Genomic DNA, 21,155 nt, shown 5'->3' with positions numbered 1-21,155 from the left:
CATACACAATGACTAATTTGATGTGAAAATAAGAACACTCTAATCTTTGAGAAGAAAATATCAAATATTTCCAATGGCATCATATAAAAGGAAAACACATCAATGTATTTATTATATTAAAGTTGCAATTACCACAAATTACCATTAAAAAGAATTTTAGAAAATATTTGAAAACCATAATGGTAAAATGATTAATATCTTAAATATAAAAGAAACACAAAAGAAAAGAAATGCATAACCTAACAGATAACTGGACAAAATATACTAACAATAAACTCACAGAGGAGGAAATGAATTTCCAGTAACCCTGTGGAAAGATATTCAACCATTGAAACGTGCCCATAGAACATAACCTTAAAAAATACAATGTTTTATTTTGTTGAGCATGTGGGATAATAAATAATCCATATACCCTCATAGTGAGATAATAAATTATCATATCAATTTTTAAAGTAATTGTTCAATATCAAAAAGAATTCAAGATATTCATGTCCCACACTCAGAATTTCGACTTTCAGGTATATAAGCTAGATAAAATCTTGCAAATGAGAACAAGGTGACATGTAATATAAAACTTCTTTCCATACTGTTTCTTATCAAATAATTGTAAACAACTTAAATAAATACTTATCAATAGGAGGATGGATAAATTGTGATATAACAGTAAAATAAAACAAGTAGGTCTGCATATATCAGCATGATTAAATCTTATCTGTTGTGTATATTAAATGAAAACTGCAGAATGACAGTATAAAATTACATATTTTTTTTGAAATATACTTTTGTATAAAATGTTTTTAAAAATCATTAGATAAAGACAGATTCAGGAAAGTTATTACCTCCCAGGGAATGAGATTATGGAGGAAAATTTTGGCTTCAACTTAATCTGTAAACTGCATATTATAGTAAATAAAAACTCTGAAACAGTATTTTCCAGTCACACTGCAGGAGACCTCCTGTACTCTGAGTCCTGGTGTATAGTGATTTTCTGTCAGTTGAGGGGAAAAAAAAACCTGTATTGTGAATAATTGAATCTGGTTGAAGTATTAGGACTATCAGAAAACTCAGAAGAAAAATAGAAAGAAAAGTTATGCAATACTCCATATGGTTCATTTGTCTTCATTCTACACTGTTTCTAAAGCACAGGTTCCCATGAGCTCCAGGTCCAGTATTTTTAAGAAACCATCACAGAAACCTGCACACTTCTTGGAAGGTGAGGGTTAAAGCAAAGTAAGGTATGGTACCTAACCAAACGATGAAACTAAGCAAGCCATATAGCAAACGAACACTAAATGTTAATGAATGAGTGATATATCGCTTCCAGACTTTTCTGTTTATATTACTTGATAAAGTTAATTAAAAGTAGATATAATATGATAATGAATTTCAAAAAAGAACACTGTGGTATTTCTTGGAAACATTACTTTTTATTTGTTTTTTCTAAACAAACACTGTTTTTTTGATAGACATTCAAGCATCTTTCAGAAAAGACAGAGATTATTTCTTCATATGCAAACCTAAGGGGAATTTGGAATAATTTTCTTGCTCTGTAGGAGGATGTTCCTTAGAGAAAGCATATTTAATAGAGGAAATATGTTGATTTCAGTAATCACAGATGTTTATTCCAGTCTATTTATATTTGATTCTACATTTCTATAATGTATAAATAAATTTCATAAAATTTTGGTGCTAATGAGAGTATGTGATGCTGGTAATCTTGACTACAGTCAGAAAATGTGCATATGGCTATTCTTTAGGTTTGTTCACACATTTCTACCCACACACACCTTCATACCAAATCTAAAACACCCCTGCTATTTGGTCTCTTGGCATATATTGTGCAAAGACTGCAGCCTTATTAATGTATATAGTACTTTGAGAGGAAAGTCAAATTTTCATCAAGAAGTAGAAGGAATAATTTGAGATAGCTATGCTTAAAACCTATTACAGAATTGTTTTCTTTCTTTAAACGGTAACATGTGTCAGTGGCAAGCAATGGTTCCATTTCAATATTGATCTGCATCAGATTTATGACAAAAGTAGTATTGCAGATTAGTGGGGAAATTACAGTATTTTTCAATATATGTTACTTTGGACATTCATATGGAAAATATGAAACATGATATTTTCTTCATGCAATAGATATTTAATTCTAGTCAGACTATTCATGATAAAGTGAAAGAAAGAACAATAAACCTCTTGAAGAGGTAAGAAAAATCTTTACAAGTTTATGTAACATTCAAAACATGAATTTCAAAATACTAAATATAATGATTATAAATTATTTTTATTAAAATCAAGAATTATTGTTTACAAGACACTATTAAAATAATGAAAAGGCAGATCGAGTAATGATATTCTCAAAGCATATACCCCAAAAAGGGTTTCTACCAAGAATATATAAAAATCCTCTATATATTAATAAAAAAGAGATCAGTCAATAGAAAAATGACAAAGAACTTAATCAGACACTTCACAAAGCAGGATATCAATGTGGACAATTACAGAACATATGCAGAAGGAGACTTTGTGTGGTGTACACAATATAATGTACAGATAATGTATTATAGAACTGTATACCTGAAACCTGTATAATTATTTTTCATTTTATTGTATTTTTTCATTACCATTTATACCCCTTATACCTCTTCACTGCCCCTCACAATCACCACACTGTTGTCCCTGTCCATGAGTCCTTGTTCCTTTTTGCTCAATCCCTCCACCCCCTAACTGCCATATAGCTGTCATCCTGCTCTCTATCTATGAGTCTGTCCCATTTTCCTTGTTAGTTCAGTTTGTTCATTATATTCCACATATGAGAGAAATCATATGGTATTTGTCCTTCTCTGACTGGCTTATTTCACTTAGCAAACAATCCAATTAAAAAATGGACAAAGGAACTGAATGGACTCTTCTCTAAAGTGGGCATAAAGATGGCCATAGACATATGACAAGAAGATTATCATTATTAATCATCAGAGGAATGCAAATTAAAACCAGAATGAGATGTCACCTCATACCTGTCAGAGTGGCTATCATTAATAAATCAATAAACAAGTGTTCGAGAGGATGTGGAGAAAGAGGAACTCTTGTGCACTGTTCATGAGAATGTAGAGTGGTGTAGCCACTGTGAAAAGCAGTATGGAGGTACATCAAAAAATGAGAAATGGATCTGCCTTTTGACCCAGCAATCCCACTTCTGGGAATATAAATGAAGTGACCCAAAACACTAATTTGAAAGAACATAAGCACCCCTATGTTCACTGTAGCATTATTTACAATCACCAATATATAGAAGCAGTCCAAGTGCCCATCAGTAGATGAATGGATAAAACAACTATGGAGTATATACAGAATGGAATACTGCTCAGCTATAAAAAAGAAGAAAATTTTACCCTTTGTGACAGCATGGATGGACCTGGGGAAACCTGAATAATTATAATAACCTATGCCATCTCAATACATTCAGTAATTTTTTTAAATCTTAGAAATATTATTTGCAAAAAGCCATATGAAAAGCTCTTTGATGAAGTATGAAGGCTACAGTGAAATATAACAACATAACCACCTGAATAGTTAAATTAATAGACCAGCAATATCATATATTAGCAAATAATCTAGCACAAACACAGCTGTTATATTGGTCAGAGTACAAAGTGGCACATCTACTCTATAAAATTATTTTGTTCTCATCTATTGAGATGAACATATGCATTCTCTATGACCCAGCAAATTTCTAGATAAAAATAACAGAAGTGCATATACCTTGTACCCAAAACAAGAATGTCTAATGCATTATTATTCATAGAAATCAAACACTGGGAACAATTTCATTGTCCATTCTGGCATAATGGATAAAGCATTTGTGATATAGTATCTTCCTGTAACAAATACAGTAAAGTGACTCAAGTAAACAAATTATAGTTACATTAGTTACATTAAATAACATAGATATTTTAAAACCGTTGCATAAAAGAAGCCAAGTTCACAATAATATATTGTCAGATATCATGTATACGAAGTGCAAAAACATATAGAACTAAACCATAGTCTTTAGAAATGTATATTTACATTGGTAGGCCTATAATCTATAGGAATTTATGCAATATTTTATTTCTTGATCTTTGTGCTGATTGAAATGTTTCTTTTTTGTGAAAATGTATTGAGCATACATATCATATTTTACTCATTAATTTGAGTGAATATTTATATAAAATGTTTCATGAAAAGAAAATTACAGGGTGCTTATGTCTAAAACAATAAAACTTAGAGGCTAAGAAGAAAAATATAAATTTAAAATAGTTTTTGAAAGTATGATAAAATAAAAAGTTTGAAATTACCTCTAAGTGTCAGCTATGAACATTAAAAGACAATTACAAAAATATTTTATGTTTATTGGAAGGAAAAGAAAGATACAGCATCCAAATAATAACTTCACATACAAATTATAAGAAATAAAAAAATAGAGCTAATTAGTTTTCATTAAAAAATTGTATTAGCTGTGTTCTTCTGAATATATAAATGTTGGGATATGTTAATTGGAATAGTAAGAAATGTTCAAGTTTAATAAAAAACAATGAAGACATTTCATATTTCACTAATCAGATTCAGAAAGCAGTTATATCAATTATTACAAGTATAGATAATTATAATTATAAGTTATCAAATTAGCAAAAGTATAGTTCAGACTTCTCTGTAGCCAAATATCCATTTTCATTTCCCACTACTACCACTACCAGAGTCAGTTAAAAAATTATAATTGATTTCCCAATTTTAGCAATTTTATGAGATTAATTATCCTAAATAATGCTCTTTAATCAATAGTATGTTTCAATAGAGCATCATTCTCAAATTGTTATTTCGTACTCACCACTAACCAGTACTGGGTAGTTTCCAGAGAATTCTCTCTGCTACAGACTTGAATTTCCTTTGTTTTAAATTTTAAACTGAAAATTAATCTTCCATTAAATTATATAATGTAATACCTACAGATTCTCTGTGGATCTACCATGTAAATATTAAAACATGATACTGGGATTAGATGAAACATAATTATGTACGAATTAGCACTGCTATTTTAAGGAAATACGCATTCTCTTGGATGAGCTCAGGATATGTACTCAACCAAAATAAAATGAGTATTGATGATTTCTTCTCATTTTAATTGCAATAAAGATTCTATAAATCATATAGAAAAATCCTGTAAAGTGATCCTTTTAAAATTATAGTCTATGTTTAAATATGATGAGTTAATTCTTCTAATCATATTTTTTGGGTAAAAGAATTTGTGTGCTTTTGATCATGATGGAAAGAAGTATGTTTGCAGGGAAGCAGGCTGAGACTAACCTACCTTGTTCGTCAGAAAAGCTCAGGAAAAAGTCAGCAGCCTTGGGTGTCAAATAAACCTCATAATCCAATTTTTGTATTTTTACTTTAATCAGAGATAGAGTTAAATCTCTATCCATCATTTTTAAAATGCTCTTTTTCAATTTTCTTTTGAATATTTTTTCTTAGTCCATTTTTTTCTCTCTATATTCATAAAAAAATGTAATTTGGTGAGACCCTAAAAGAAAATGAAATTGAAATTATTGTTGAAAGAAAACAAAATCTTCCTTACAAGGCGGTACTTAAGAATTTATTGTCAAGTTATTTGTCATCACATGCCAAAGCAAAATGTCTACAGCATAGATTATATCCTCTCTCATATTTCCCTTTATCTTCTCAGAAAGACAGCAGTTCAACAGTGTTTGTGGGGTTTTTTTTTCTGTTTTTGTTTGTTTTTTGGTTTGTATTTTGTTTTTTTCTCTTAATAGAGCCCTCCCTTACCAGGCTGGACAAATGTCATGTCTCCTAGCCTTTTCCAATGCATAACGAAAATATACTTATTTCCAGCTTTACCTGGCTAATTACTTCCCACCTGCTACTTAGGATAATTTGTTCAGTGTAAATGGAAACTTCAGCAGTTATGGACGAAAGAAGGTACAAAAAATACTGTTGTGCAGCACCTACATAAAGCTGTGTATATAAAAACAGTCCTGACAGAGCCAATGAATCTGAAATGTATAAGAGATCTTCAGGGTTTCACAATTCTAATTAGAACAGCCATCATAATAATTGCTACAATCTAGAAATCAACCATATCTGACAAATTAAAATTCATTTGTTTGCCTGATTGTGTGCAAATATATTTTCACTTGCTTCTTTTACCTTCTTTATCAAGGAATCTATAGGAAGTTGTGAGAACACTCCTGAAATTTAATGCATTTGTTTTAAAAATAATTCCTGAAACTGGCCCAACTTAAATTATAAGGGGAATTGTCGAATTGACAAAATCTTGAAAATTTCTGAAAAAGTAGCAAAATGATTATAAGCGTTTAAAGCAGTAAACGGCATACTACTATTTTGTAGATTTCAGGAGGTGATCTGTAAAGTAGCCCCCCTTATCTGAGGAAAATACGTTCCAAGAGCCCTAGTTAATGCCTGAAACCATAGATTGAACTCAAACCTGTATATATGACTTTTTTCCCTATACATACATACCTATAAAAAAGTTTATAAATTAAGCACGCTATGAAATTAACAGCCATAACTGATAGCAAAATAGAATAATTATTAAACTGTAATAAACATTATGTGAATATGGTCTCTCTCTCAAAATATCTTATTGTACTAACTCACATTTCTTCTTGTGATAATGTGAGATGATAAAATGACAAACTCATTCCTGAACCTGTGTAACCATTCCTTATTTGGCAGTTAATGGCTTACAGTCATTTGTTTCAGAAGTTCACTTGCAAAGTTCTTTGTAGAGTCTCAGTGCTTTCTGGAACAACACATTGTCATCAGTTGGGACACATTTTCTATTCATGCCTGCCAACCACAAATGTAATGTCTTTTTCATCTTAACTAAGCACTTATGCACTGTGGCTGTAGCTTTTGCACTTTGAAGTGTGATGTGAAACCAGCACAAATTTCTTTTTCCTTCTTCATTGTATTATTTAGAGAATATTGGTGATTTCAATCTGGCTTTAATCTTAATAAACAATATAATTTACTATATGCAGAACAATTTAAACAACTTATTTTGAAAGATCACTTTTAAAAGGTCAAAGTAATCAGAAAGATCAAAAACAAAGGCCATCTGATTTAAGTGAAAAATCTAAGGAGAATTTCTAGATCCTATTTAAAATGTGCTATAATATTTGTGACCCAATAAATAGACTGACACATTCTTAACCTAAGTCTACTAATACAGTGAGCTTGAAGGTAAAGAGGATTCCCTCTCATATATACATACTAAGTTTCCCACTTAATTTTCAATATACATAATTTTATGTGGGAATGTATGTATAAGGACTTTTTACCAGTGGAATTAAGGACTACATAACTTTTTTTACACTAAAGTTTTTTTTCTGATAAAAATTAAACTTTGTTTATGCAATGAGTCCATTGGAACATAGTTGTGTTGCTTGTAATAGTCTTTGAATATATTTTAAGTCAACATCAAATAACTGATTCCCTTTCGGGTTCCTGGTCTAGTCACTTTCTTAATTATTTAGAAGACATAGCTCAATTTCAAGATAATTAATGATTTTTTAGGAAAAAAAGTTACCTTGTTGTCTAGCATTATTTGGAATAGTAGAAGTCTAATAATATCATAAAACACAAAATTCATTCAATTTAAAACTAAAAGAAATGGGGCCTAGTCTTTATCTAGTTCAAGGTAACAAACTTCATACTTATTGACAGGATGTTTTTTAAAGACCATTTTTTATCTGCACATTTTCCCCCATTTATATGCTTGTTTATTGATGGTGTTGTTTTATTGTGATTTTGAATGCCTGCAGGTTTCCACCTATAACACACCTCAAAGATTAAACTGTCCACACAGGTAGTGACAACGGCAGAAAAGTGTAGATGACTTACTTTCCCGTCAATGTATGTGGCATATAATAAGTGAAAGAGAGTGGAGGCAGGTGCACAATTGAGGAGATGAGGAAGAAGGAACAAGAGGATCCGCCCCCAGTGTGACTATATCATCCCTGTCTCCCCATTGCCCTTGGCTGATTCACTTCAGCCTCTGCATCCATCTCTTCTTTCTCTCCTTCAAAAGAAGATACTAATTAAATCTAAATTTACATTAGGACAGTTATGGTTAGACTATTTTTAATTTGGTGAAAAGGGGGACTCAAATTGGAAATGATGTTTTAAAGGACTATTAACTAATAGAACACTTTTGCAATTCTTGGCACTTTTAGTAACCTGCTGGGGACAAAAAAATAAAAAGAGTTAGGTTGAGTGGTTAACTGGTATGAAAAAGGAAAGGACCTGACAAAATATAGAATTGTCTTATCTGATAGCAAGAATTCATCAATGGGTCTTACTGTGCTGTTCTATATGGTAGCCACTAGCTACATGTGGCTTTTGAAATTTTAAATACCAAATATTTAAAAATAATTAAGATTTAATTTCTTAAGCATGCCAGCCTCATTTTAAGAACTCAGTAGCTACATGTGGCTAGGTACTATATTAGACAAAGCTCAAATGGTGAAACAATCCATTTCAGTGAGGGAAAAAAAGGTATTTGTTATGTATTTGTTTTTTGCATAGGACTATCAATCCAGTTTACCAAGTGCTTTCTGATTCTTTTAACTTCACATATACTATAAGAGGTTGAAAAGAAATGACTATTAGTAAAGTCTTGTTCTATTAGCCATGTTGTTTTTTGGGATCTGTGGTATGTACAGTATGTTCAGATGCTGGCAAAAAAAAAAAAAGTAATTCAATGTTCACTGAAGCTTCCCTTAGCACTATTCTAAGGTCTCAGGATATTCTTCAGTGCTGAAAATTGGGCAGGCCCTCGGGTGGCCAATTGTCATTAACTGACACTGAAATGGCTATTATCCAAGTCCAGTGTTACAGTAGCAATGCACCATGCCTGATTGGTGGACTCTAACATAGCCTAGGGTTTAACGTTCTTGGTTCATCCCAACAAGTGAGGCTTTGCCAACTGTCCAACATCCTAAGACAGGACAAGTCTTCTTAACCCTCTAATCATAGATCCCAATCTCTGAATACATTCTATTGCCTCCTTTTCCAAGGCATATTTTTCTCTTTACACACTTTCTGAATCCCCACATACACACCAGGTATGATTTTTTCCAGCAAGTTTAAGCTTTTATAAAGTTAATGTGTCTCCTTGTGAAACAGGCCCTACCCATCCCCCAAAAAAAATTCACAAGTAAGGAATACAGAAGACAATGCTATCCAGAGAGAACATAGCCAAGTATGTCTGTATGATAGCATTCATGGAGACAAGTACCAGGAAAGAATGAACTCAGAGTCCCATCCTTACAGTAGCAACTGACCATTATTCCCAAAAGAAAATGTCTCAGTACAGAAATAAGTTATATAATAAAGATGTAAAAGTAGAAATAGGAACAGTGTAATAAAAACAGTTATGGACGGCTAAAACCAGTTTTGTTCCACAAGTGTATTTAGCTTATATTGGCTTTATAGCTTTTCCTGGGAAATGAGATCTAGAGAAGAATGCAGCTTTGAGTTTCGTACAGCCAGCTTACAAAAATATGACCAGTATGCATCTAGTTTGTAACATTGGCACTATCAGTCTATATGCTAGTAGATGAACAACATGGACACAAACTCTTCTACTAATTTTCTTTTTTATGTTTGTGAAGCTGTTTCAGCTAAGAAATGTATTGTTCAAAATGTCATAATTCCTATGGAGGGTGACGTCTTATTTAAGTACTTAGATTATGAAGTATGCCTGGAAACCCAGAACAAGAAGAGGAGTGAGGGAGGGTGACAAGGGAAGGAGGAAGAAAGAAAGCAACTAAAACACACATAATTAAAAAAAAAAAGTCAAACTATTTCTGTAAATATGAATGACATTTTAATGTAATGTCTAAAAAAACCCAGAATATAAAAATGAGGGTAAGAAACCTAAAAAAAGAATAGATAATCAAGGAAACAATGCAAAGATAAATTACTATATTTATTTTGTACTCAATTTAAAAGAGTAAATATTATGATAAATGAATATAATCTATGATTTCAGGATAAGGAGACCATTGAGTAGAAACATCACTAAAACAAGAAGGAATTAGTCATAAGTTAAAAAATAACCATTTGCATGTTTCTATAGTTTCTTCCTAGTGTCCATAGTTTATATTAGATAAAAATAATAAAAATGAATCTACCAGTATAAAGATCTAAAACTTCTTTGTTGTTTTGTTCCTTTATGAGCTAAATTCCGGTTTTGGATGAGTTTTAGATATTCTATTGAAAGTCAGTAGGGGTGGCGAATGCCTAGCCAAAGACTTTCTTGGCCTTCTGATTCTCAGGGGAAGCAGATGTCCATGTCAACATTCAAGAAAAATGATTACATTTGTAGAAAATATTGTAAACTTATAAAAATTATATGGATAAACATACTGGAAAAATGTGTGGGCATAAAAATTATGTCTGATGTATTTATTTTAGAAGCAGACTGTACATATTTATAAATAATGAGAAACAAATAATAGCAGAAAAGAAAGAAAATCTAAGACTCATAGGTTAGTGACATATGTGTAAAGTCTTATTGGAAGCCAAGGTAATGAAATCAGTTGCTATTAAAATAGTAACAAAAATATTTTTGTACAGTTAAAAATTTAGCTACAGTTGAAAATAATTTTTAAAATAATGTTCCTAAACATGTATTATTTCATACCATAAGTTCCCACAAGAGTAAATTATTACATGTTAATGGTTAGAGAAGCAAAAAAAAAGAGATTTTAAAGATGTGTTAAGCACATACAGCCTACTTCATAAATTAATCTCTCCCAAAATCTAACTACCATATAATTAAACATACAGTTCACCTATCCATTTCTCCTTATTCTGTCATTGTCTCAAAGAGAGCAATGAATTACTATGAACTGATTTATAGTTAAATTAATTTAAGTAATATTTGTTCTTAAATTTAAGTACTTAAATGTTCTAGTATCATTACTTTTTACACATGTTAAAATAGGATTTAATTATATAATTAATGTATAGTAGGAACATATTAGTCGAATTCAATTTTTCTAAGTATAGAAATAAGGCTCAATGTATTGAATATTTATTTGGTATGAAGTCAAATTAATAAAAAGAATTATTAAATTGACAAAAGATATAAATAGAATATTTATAGAAGAAAAATACAATTAGTGAAAAATATGAACAAAGTCTTCAATATCACTGCAAATCAAATAAATGTAAATTAAAAAGTTGTCCTTTAATGTCTATCACATGTGTCAAATACCTTCCCCTTTGTATCAGTCTTAACTGGCCTGTGTCTTTTGGAATAAGCACATAATTTGCTGATAGGAAGTAGAAACTAATAAAACTCTTTCAGTTCAATATGATCTCATTTATCAAGATACCAAAAAAATGTTCATTACCATTAATCAATAATTCTTATTCCAGCACCTATTCAAAAGGAACTATCCTTTAAAAATAAACAAATAAAAAACCCCCAAAACAAAACATTTTGCAAATATTGGAAGTCTCTCTCACTCCTGGAGTCTAACATACAGCTAGCTCTATGCATAATTCAGTGAGTAATATGGCACCCATACCTACTAATGTTTCTGTTTTCATGAGGTTCCTCCAGTAAATGCCATTTCAAATGACCAGGGGAATGTGTTCTCAAATCATTTTAATCTTGACAGTGGACGTGGCTAGCAGAGCAGCTAGATGATCGCTAAAGAGGGTCTCATAAAAGTAAACAAAAAACAGCACTTCTATAGTGGTAGAAGAAAGAACTCAGCAAATCCTCTCTCCAAAAGGCAACAATAAGATAAAGTGTCACAAACAACAATTTCAAGATTCTAGATATTGATCAAATACAGAACAAACCGAGAAGCACTTATTTAAGGACATCTACTGAATTTTTTGCAATGGCAATGGGATTCTGTGTCATGTTAGCACGGTGCTGCCCCATTTCTCTCCTATTCACCCTAGCTTTGTCAGGTGCAGCAAGATGCCCCAACCAGAGTTGGGTAAGACATGAAAACTAGACATCACTTATGGAAGGAGCTAAAAAGGATTTGAGCACAACATGGAGGAAATATATATCCCTGGGTGTTGTCACAAATAGCAGTGATCTCCATGACAAACAAACAGAGAAGTCTGACATCATAGCTAGCTGACATTGAAAATATGGATAGAATAAACAACAAATTGGTAGACTAGCCAGATCTGAACAAGGTTATCTGGGAAATAAGACCAATGAAGAGCAACTTGGTGATCTCCCAGATACAGTATCTCTAGTGGTATGAAAGGCTCTATGGCATACCCATACCCAGTAGAATAAAGACTATGCCCTCGTTATCCATACATCCCCAGCTAAATGGGAGGCTAGCCTTCTTTATGTGCATATGAGACAAGAAAGGGCCCAATGAAAAGTGAAAGCTTTGAAAGACTTGCAAATTTCTTGAACTATGATTGTGTTCCTCAACTCACACACAGATCCACGAAGAAAGATTGGATGCCTTAATGGCCCCAGATATTCTAACACAATATTCAGTCAGTTGTAATCCATATAGTCAACACCAACCCATACTGACAGAAGGAAACCCTTTAAAATCTAGGCTTAAAAATTAAAATGAGATTAAAAGCGATATAACAAACAGAGACTTTAATTGCTGCACACCACAGGAGAGATCGATTCCACAGAATTAGTTCAGGCAATTTTCAATAAACAAACACTAAAACAAAAGCAGCAGCAACAAGCCCTATGAGTAATGAGAATTCAGAGTTGTTGCAATACATTACATAAAATGTCCAGTTTTCAACAAAATATTATGCCTATTACCCATATTAAGAAAAAAAATCAAACTTAGAAACTGTCTCTGAGTGGACTCAGACAAAAGACTTCAACATAGTTTTTATAAGTAGTTGCAGAACTAAAAAAGTCAATTTAAGGAATTAAATGACAGTATAACAATAATAAAATTAATTAAAAAATCTCAATAAAAATAAAAATTACAAAATAGAGTCAAATGGCAAATTTGAAGTTGAAAACTTGTGAAACACAAAAGTTACTGGAAGAGCTTAAATATATTTAAGATGGAAGAAGATATTTAAAGATTTTTTAAAATAGAAATTTCAAAGATGTTTCAATAGAAATGATATAATCTGAAGAAGAGAAAGAAAAACAATGAATCAAACTACTGAGAACTATGAGGCATCATCAACATACCAACATATACAAAATGAGAATCTTTACTAGAAAGAAAGGAGCGGGGAAAGAAACATAGACTATATTTGACGATATAATGTTGAAAATTTGCCAAATTTTATGAAAAACATTAATCTATACATTCTAGAAGCTCGATAAATTTTAAGTAGAATACATATAAAGACATCCACGACTAAATGCATGATAGTCAAACTGCTGGAAGAAAATACAGAAAAACTTTTCAAAGCAGTAAGAAAGCCTGTTGAACTTCTTACCTAATGCCATACAAGCCCAAATACAATAGTATCATAAAAGCTTCCTTTGAGTCACAGCCATTTCTTAATAGTTGTGCATGGTACAATTGCCGTTCTGAGACACACCTTTTTTTTCATGCTTTTTTTTTCCCCCCCTCTCTGCCAACTTGCTTTAGACATCTGGAGGTCTGTCAAGTATGGAGATATAAACCTGGAGTCACTGCTCACTGTGGCTGTTAATGGTCAACCCAACCTCTAAAATTACTTTTTCTAACACTAGTGACAATGAATTTATGTAACCAGATGACATGGCAGTTAGAAGAACATTGTAGATCCTAAGCCTGAGGGGGTGGCAATGAATGCACTCCAACTACCTAGGACCATGGAGGTGGGGAGAGTATAGAGGGAAGAAACAACTCCAGTCTTTGCCAAGGAGATCATTCAGGGCATGGGCCAGATGCTACGACTATTCCTGTAAGAAGGTAGGCTGGTAACACCTGAAATTACTAGAGGTGTAAGATGGGTGTACATTACTGTCTTGATTAGATCCCAAAAGAAGTATCAACACCCAGTATTCTCTGAATTTGCTGGTGGATCTTTCACAGATGGTAGCCTCCTTGGGTGATATTTCAGGCTTCCAGAGCTGCCATTCAATACTGAATACTACATCGGGAATGTTGTTAGCCATCCAGGTGTGTCCTGTGACACCACCCTGCTCGTCTTGCTCTGGGCCTTCAGATGTATTCTATTGAGCAACCCCACCAAGTATCTGCTAATGAAAATAACTGGCATTAACGGACCCTAGGATTTGTGGTGGAGTAAGCCATGCAAGACCTCTCCTCCTCTTTCTCAAGGCTCCCTGATCCTCAGAGTCTCTGGTCACTGAGAAGGTTTGACAGCAATGCTGAAGGTTCTGATCAGCCTTTTCTTGATCCCTGCCTTGGAGTTGTGCTGCCAGCTGTAGTTAACCCCATATGATGCAGATGTTTACCAGTACAGAAGACAACTGGACAGAATGTTCCTCCCAGGCTGCTCTTCCTACAAGGACAAAATAACTTTCCCTGTTTGCCTCAGATGAACATGAGCACACCCTGGCGGTGGTGACCTGACCACTTCTTACTTTTTTCCAGTGCCTCCTGCATCATTGTTAGGGATTTGTTTCATAACCCTAATGGTACAGGTTTATTTGCTAACACAGAGGCATATGAGATTTAGATTTCATCCTTTGATATCAGAATCATCAATTAACAAGTAACAATTAACTGTATCTCAGTAATCTGCCTCCTAGAAAAGAAGCTAACCTCCTGTGGAGTTGAATGATAACCAGCTCCAGTCTGAGGTTTAAGGCAACTGATCCTGATAGAATATTTAGGTGACAGTTACAGTAATAGGCCTGCCATGTCATAAAAGTTACAGCTATAACAGCTTGGGCCCCAGTTTGTGGGTATTCCCCACAAACAGGAGGTTGAGGTGCCAGAAAAGACTTTGATCCAACTTTTCCACGTTATATTGCTTTATCTGTAAGGATCAGATCTCTGTCCCCTGATAAAGTCAGGAAAGAGACTCTTCTCAAAAGTAAACATCGAGGTGGCAGGAAAAAATAAGGCAGGAATTGGGATGTGGGGGACACAAAGATTGTATTTACTCCTCCAATGAGAGCAGAATAAGAATATGTGGTTAGTGTCTGTTCATGCAACATTTTCCTGTAAATCTTATGTTAAGTAAGAAAACAAGGTATAGTATTAGCCATACAATATTTGTTATGACTGTCCATATCTCTCTTGCTGTTGCGGCCCTTAGCTTTTGAGGTAATAAAAAATGAAAACTAAGACCTTTGTTCATCAGAATCTCAGGACAGTTTGTTTATTATGCTGCAGGATTCTGATATATTTCAGACTAATGTTCATGCTTCCTCAGAGGGTTCACAAAGGTTATGTAGATTACCATATTGAAATACCTTCTTAAGTACCTTGTGAGCTGTTTCGTTTTAACATACACCAGCCACTTTAACTTGAGTGACAAAGAGAAAAAGTGTTTAGGTGAAGAAATGTTGTCAGGAGGGTTATCAAGCTTTCTCTTATTCCAGGGGGTCTCAGATCCTATCTTGTCCTGTGAGTTCTTGGCATTTACAGTTTTCAAATTGTGCACTTCAATCTCAATACCTCAAAAATTCTAAATTGAAATATTTAAAAATCATAGAGTAAAAAAAAAAACAACAAATTTTCTACTTTTCTACCAATAAGACTTATTTACATAGAGTTTACTGGAGTCTACTTCTGAAAAGCTGCCAGTTAGAAATGATTTTATTCAATTAGAAGAAGTAAAACTGTTATCCAGATATATTCTAGCAATAAATGGAGGAAACAGAAAACTTTTAATTTTGTCTACACCCTCTGAGATTTCTGCTAAGGATAGTTAATATATAAGCTCTGTATGATTAAAAAAAATATAACCCAATAATAAAGATGTGCCTTTGGGTGGTCAAAATATACTATGTAAAAATATTACAAGACAAACACATTGCATAGAAAATAATTAAAAATAATTAATGGATATAATACACAAAAATGTTAACAGCAATTGCCTGGATGATCAGAAAAATGGGCTTCATTTTCTTTTTGTTTTTCTTCTGGATTTTCTAAATTTCTAGAGTAAGTGTATCATAAAATTGATAAGTATTTTTTGAATCTGAGAAGCTGTATTTTTCAAATTCTTTATATGCACATATATATTGTTCCTTACAAACAAAGTCAGTCTAGAATGTTTGGCAAAGAATAAAAGCTGTGGAAGAGTCACTTCACATAATTTTAATCTGTATATATTGTTCTTTTTTAAAAAATCATTTTTCATTGTTATTCTATTACAGTTGTCCTAATTTTTCCTCCTTTATCCTCCTCCATCCATCCCACCCCCGACTCCCTTAGTCAATTCCCACGCTGTTGTTCATGTCCTTGGGTCCTTCAGACGTATTCTTTGCCTAGGGTGTCTATATTATTCTTAATGCATTTATTATATTTATAAAATAACATTTGGACTTTGAACTTCTTTTTTTTAATTTAATCCTTCCCCCCTTTCCCCTCACCTCTCCCTAGCTCTTCCCCTTGGTTTTGTCAGTCCGCAATTCCTTGACTTTCCCCTTCCCTTCCTTCTCTGTTGATTCTTTTCTTTCAGTGTTGCTGGCCATTTGCCTGTTAATAATTTTCCTGTGATCCCAGTGTTTTTTCCTTTTTCATTTTAAGTACTCGCTTTTGGCAGACACCTCACATCATGACATATTTGGAGTATAGTTACATTTAACAACCTGTACTTACCCTGTATTTAATTCTATCATGTTTAGAGTTTCTCTGGAAGACATGATTCTACTTTTAGAGGGCAAAAAAATCTATTTGAGAGAGAGAGAGAGAGAAGAGAGTGAGAGAATAAGAATGTGTGCAGTGACAAAAATAAAAATAAATAACTGTAGCTTTTGGGGAGCATAGATGTGTCTGAATACTGGAGAATTCCCAGATTACATTAGAGGCAGTGTCAGAACACTGGGGCTGGCACTTGCTCCAAGGTTAGTGATAGGACGGGTTTATCCTTATTGTTATAAATAGTTACATTTTACTTTTTCACCTAGAGCAAAGATTTAGCATGTGCTTTGGATTTAACATGGCAGTGATCCCAGAATAGTGTCTTGCATGGAAGGAGCTCAGTGAATATTTAGTGTGATGGAATGGGGTCCAGAAGTAAAGCACATAACTTCAGTAACAGGATTGAAAATCATGTAATTTGAAAATAAAGCTCCATTTCTAATTTAGAAGCCTGATAACTACTCCCCTGCGTGCTAAATACTATAAAAAATATACATCAGCTATGGTGTGATAGGAGTGTACATGTAATGCTACAGAAATACATTAAAATTAATTTGGTACCAGGGTATGCTTCCCACAGGCAACAATGCACAACCAAACCTTAAGGATAAGCAACAGTTACTCTGGAGGGAAGGGGAGAAAGAAGACCAATGCAAAGGGAATAATATGAACAAAGGACCCCTTCTTTAATGCTCATAACTCCAAACTCTTAGTCTTCTTATGATAACCAAATTGCATCTATACCAAATTCTGCTTCTTCAGGGCCACTGACTCTGTTACAAGATAATGATTAGAGGTTAGATGTAAAATAATGACAAATAGCTTTCTCATCCCCTCCAAATCCTGAGGTCAAATTTTGTAATCCAATTTTACAAGTGTTGAAACTGAAATTAGAAAAGGTAAGTCACAGGCACTTACTTAGCATAAGTCCCCTGTTGGAATTTTCCTGAGACCGTAGATGTTTAAAATATTTGTACTACTATGAAATTTATATTCATATTTATTTTCAAAATTTAATTTTCTTGACAATTATTTAAAATTATTTTCAAAGTACATTCATTATACTCAATTTGATAATTTTAGAATAATATAAAATACTGAATTTTAGTTCAAATATTATTAAATTAAAAGTTTATAGCAAGGGTAGTATTCAGTCATGCACCATATAATGATGTTTTGGTCAACCATGACCCTGGCTGGTTTAGCCCAGTGGATTGAATGCCAGCCTGCAAACCAAAGGGTCTCCAGTTTGCTTCTCAGTCTAGGGCACATACCTGGGTTGCGGTCCAGGTCCCCAGTAGAATATGCGCAAGAGGCAACCACACATTGATGTTTCTCTCCCTTTCTCTCTCCCTTCCTCTCTCTAAAAATAAATAAATAAAATATTTTAAAAAATAGACCCCATATGTGATGGTTGTCTCATAACACTACAATGAAGCTGAAGCATCGCAATTGTTTAGCTGACCTCAAAGCCACTGTAACGTCATAGCAGAGCATATTACTCACGTGCTTGTGGTGACTCTGGTGTAAACAAACCTACTGCATGGCCAGTTGTATAAAATTATAGCACATACAATTACCACAGTAGATTATACCATCGTCTAGGTTTGTGTAAGTGCATGTTATGATATTCACAACCAAATTACCTCATGACATATTTCTCAGAACGTCTCCTCATTGTTAAGTGGCACATGGCTATACAGTGATGAGAAGAAAAAAGAGAATTTTAAAATGTATAATATGTATAACATGGAAAAATAAATTGTCAACTAGTTATATGTGGTACTGTTGCTCAGAAAATACATTCTCACTTTAAAGGAGCTGTGCCGAGACTAACCTACGTGTTAGCTTCAGATATTTTATTACATATTTATATGTATGTACATATGTATTTTGACATAAATGTATGCACATATACACACACATTTATAGGAATATTACTATATGTAACACCAATGTGTAAAAATTGGCTTTCATAGAAATGTTCCTGTTATGGTATCTGAAAGCAACCTTCATTGCTTAACTTACCTATTGTGTTTTAAACAAATAACAAGGAAGTTAATTCAAATTATCAGTTTCTCCTTTACACTTACACAAAAACTATAATACATTAAGGAGCTTTTTAGCCCAGAGGCTAAATAGAAGAGTCACCATTTGTCTCATACAAGTTTTTCAATCTCTTCTAAATTTAACATTAAGAAACTCCTATGGTCAAGGGGAGTAAAAGAGCAACCTTAAAGTCTTGGAAAGTAAAACCAATGCATCCTGGAGATCACCATTAAAGCTTTTTGAGATCGTGTGCTCTATGTTAAATCTGATGAGATTGTGGCATTTCCTGCTACATGCTTTAGAGACAGATAGAGTGAGTAAGAGCAGGCTCTTCTATTTTAATGTATACTGTCTCAAAAAATATTCAAAATCAGTGTTTCAAATTAAATCAGGTTTTAATTCCTCCTTCTCAAATGAGTCTCCTTTTAGCCCTAGTGAAATTTGAGCCCAGGACATTCCGGTTGTCCCAGCACAATTACTGATGCCCCGTTTCAGTCAACCACTGTGTGGATGATCCTCATCCTTAGACTAAGTGCTCTGAGGAAGAAGATTCAGGGTAAATCTTCTGAATTGTAATGACAGAGGTCTCCTGCCTCATTATCATCCCAGTCATCCAAACACCAAGAGCTCACCCGTCACTCCAAAGGGATAGGCAGGGATGTCAAGATAGATATTTCTGGTGGTATCAATGGAGGTCACACCAAATGCGCAGAGGTCTGGCCACGGCCAAACTCTTCTTTCTTAGGAGCAACTATAGTTTGTGATCATGTTGACCAAATATCTAAATAGAGAAATGAAAAAACAGCATAGAACACAGAGTTAGTTTATTATGAATTGACATAGGGCTGTCTCAGCCATGGAGAGAACTTTGATTTTATTATTTATTTATTATGCATAAATTAAAATCAGGGTGAGGATTCATTTACCTGGTGCCTAATCACAAAGCTAAGAATATGGCATTTGACGGTGGTACTTCACTAATCCACTGTGGGCATCATATCTATGCTAACTTTAACATGAAATAATATTTTAATCATTACCAGTTAACTTACCAATAAATTTCATTTTCTGATACTCCAAGGATATATCCCACATTTACACCGTGACTCTCTCTATGCCTCAGCACAAATATCGTATGTCCTTGGGGATATACGTCTCCAGGTTTATGCTACTTATTTTTAAAATATTTAAACGTTAATTGGTGTTTATGCCACTCTGCTGTTTTAATCCTGCTTCTTAGATTAGGCTTTCTTTCTCAATCAAAATGAGTCTTAATTAGTTTTCTTCTGGGAGGACGATAGGCTTCTCTCCAGAAGCAGTGCTACTACTTTAGCGTAAGCCAAGACATTAATATAAACTCCCCTTCCTCCCCCCAGGATATGAGAATAGCCAGGAAGTAAAGGTTAACAGATGCACATCTGGTTAACGTATGATTTTTAACAGTTGAACCAATTTGTTAAAAGATTGATTCCATTTTCACTGTCAAATTGAAGGCCATTTCCCATATGATTTGACCTTTGATTCATGTTACCGGCCTGTTAAGCTGAGGGTCTCATGGCAAGTTGATTGTCTTTCCTTTCTAACTGAAGCCTTTTGTTGTGTCATAGGTGGAAGAGCTCTGGGGCATTGTTTTAGGAAATTGCCAAGGCCAATAGACAGTTTGTGGGGTTTGGGTGTCAGCCAAGTCTCTGAAAACATTTAAAGAGTATAAAAAGAGCCAATTTTTGTGCTTTTTCTTGGCAGAATATAGCTCTATTGGGTGAGAGTCAGAAAGAAATAGGAATAGGAGGAGCTGCTTCAATGAGTAAGTGAGTAAATGTGGACAGAGCTGGCACATGAAAAATAAAGTAGCATGTGAAGCCCTCTAATTCTAAAGTTTACAATGAGGAATGTTTTAATTGAGTGTGGTGGGAAGGAAAGAAGTTGTGGGCACATTTAGCGGAGGGTCTTTCTGTTTTGTGTTATGTTTTATTATTTTTAATAAGTGAATTCTCAAGAACCCTTGCTTGTTATAAGAAATGGGGTACCTATGCCCTGGCTGGTGTAGCTCAGTGGACTGAGCATGGGGCTGCAACCCAAAGGGTTGCAAGTTCGATTCCCAGTCAGGTCATGTGCCTGGATTGCAGTCCAGGGTCCCAGTGGACGGTGCTCGAGAGGCAACCACGTATTGATGTTTTGCCCCCTCTCTTTCTCCTTCCCCTCTCCTCTCTCTAAAAATAAATAAATAAAATCTTAAAAAAAAGAAATGGGGTACCAAATGAGAGTCATGCC

This window comes from Pteronotus mesoamericanus, unplaced genomic scaffold, assembly GCF_021234165.1.
Source record: "Pteronotus mesoamericanus isolate MK-2021 breed Mesoamerican mustached bat unplaced genomic scaffold, CSHL_Meso_final scaffold_85, whole genome shotgun sequence".
In the NCBI taxonomy this organism is placed as follows: domain Eukaryota; kingdom Metazoa; phylum Chordata; class Mammalia; order Chiroptera; family Mormoopidae; genus Pteronotus; species Pteronotus mesoamericanus.
This window is presented reverse-complemented; position numbering follows the sequence as displayed.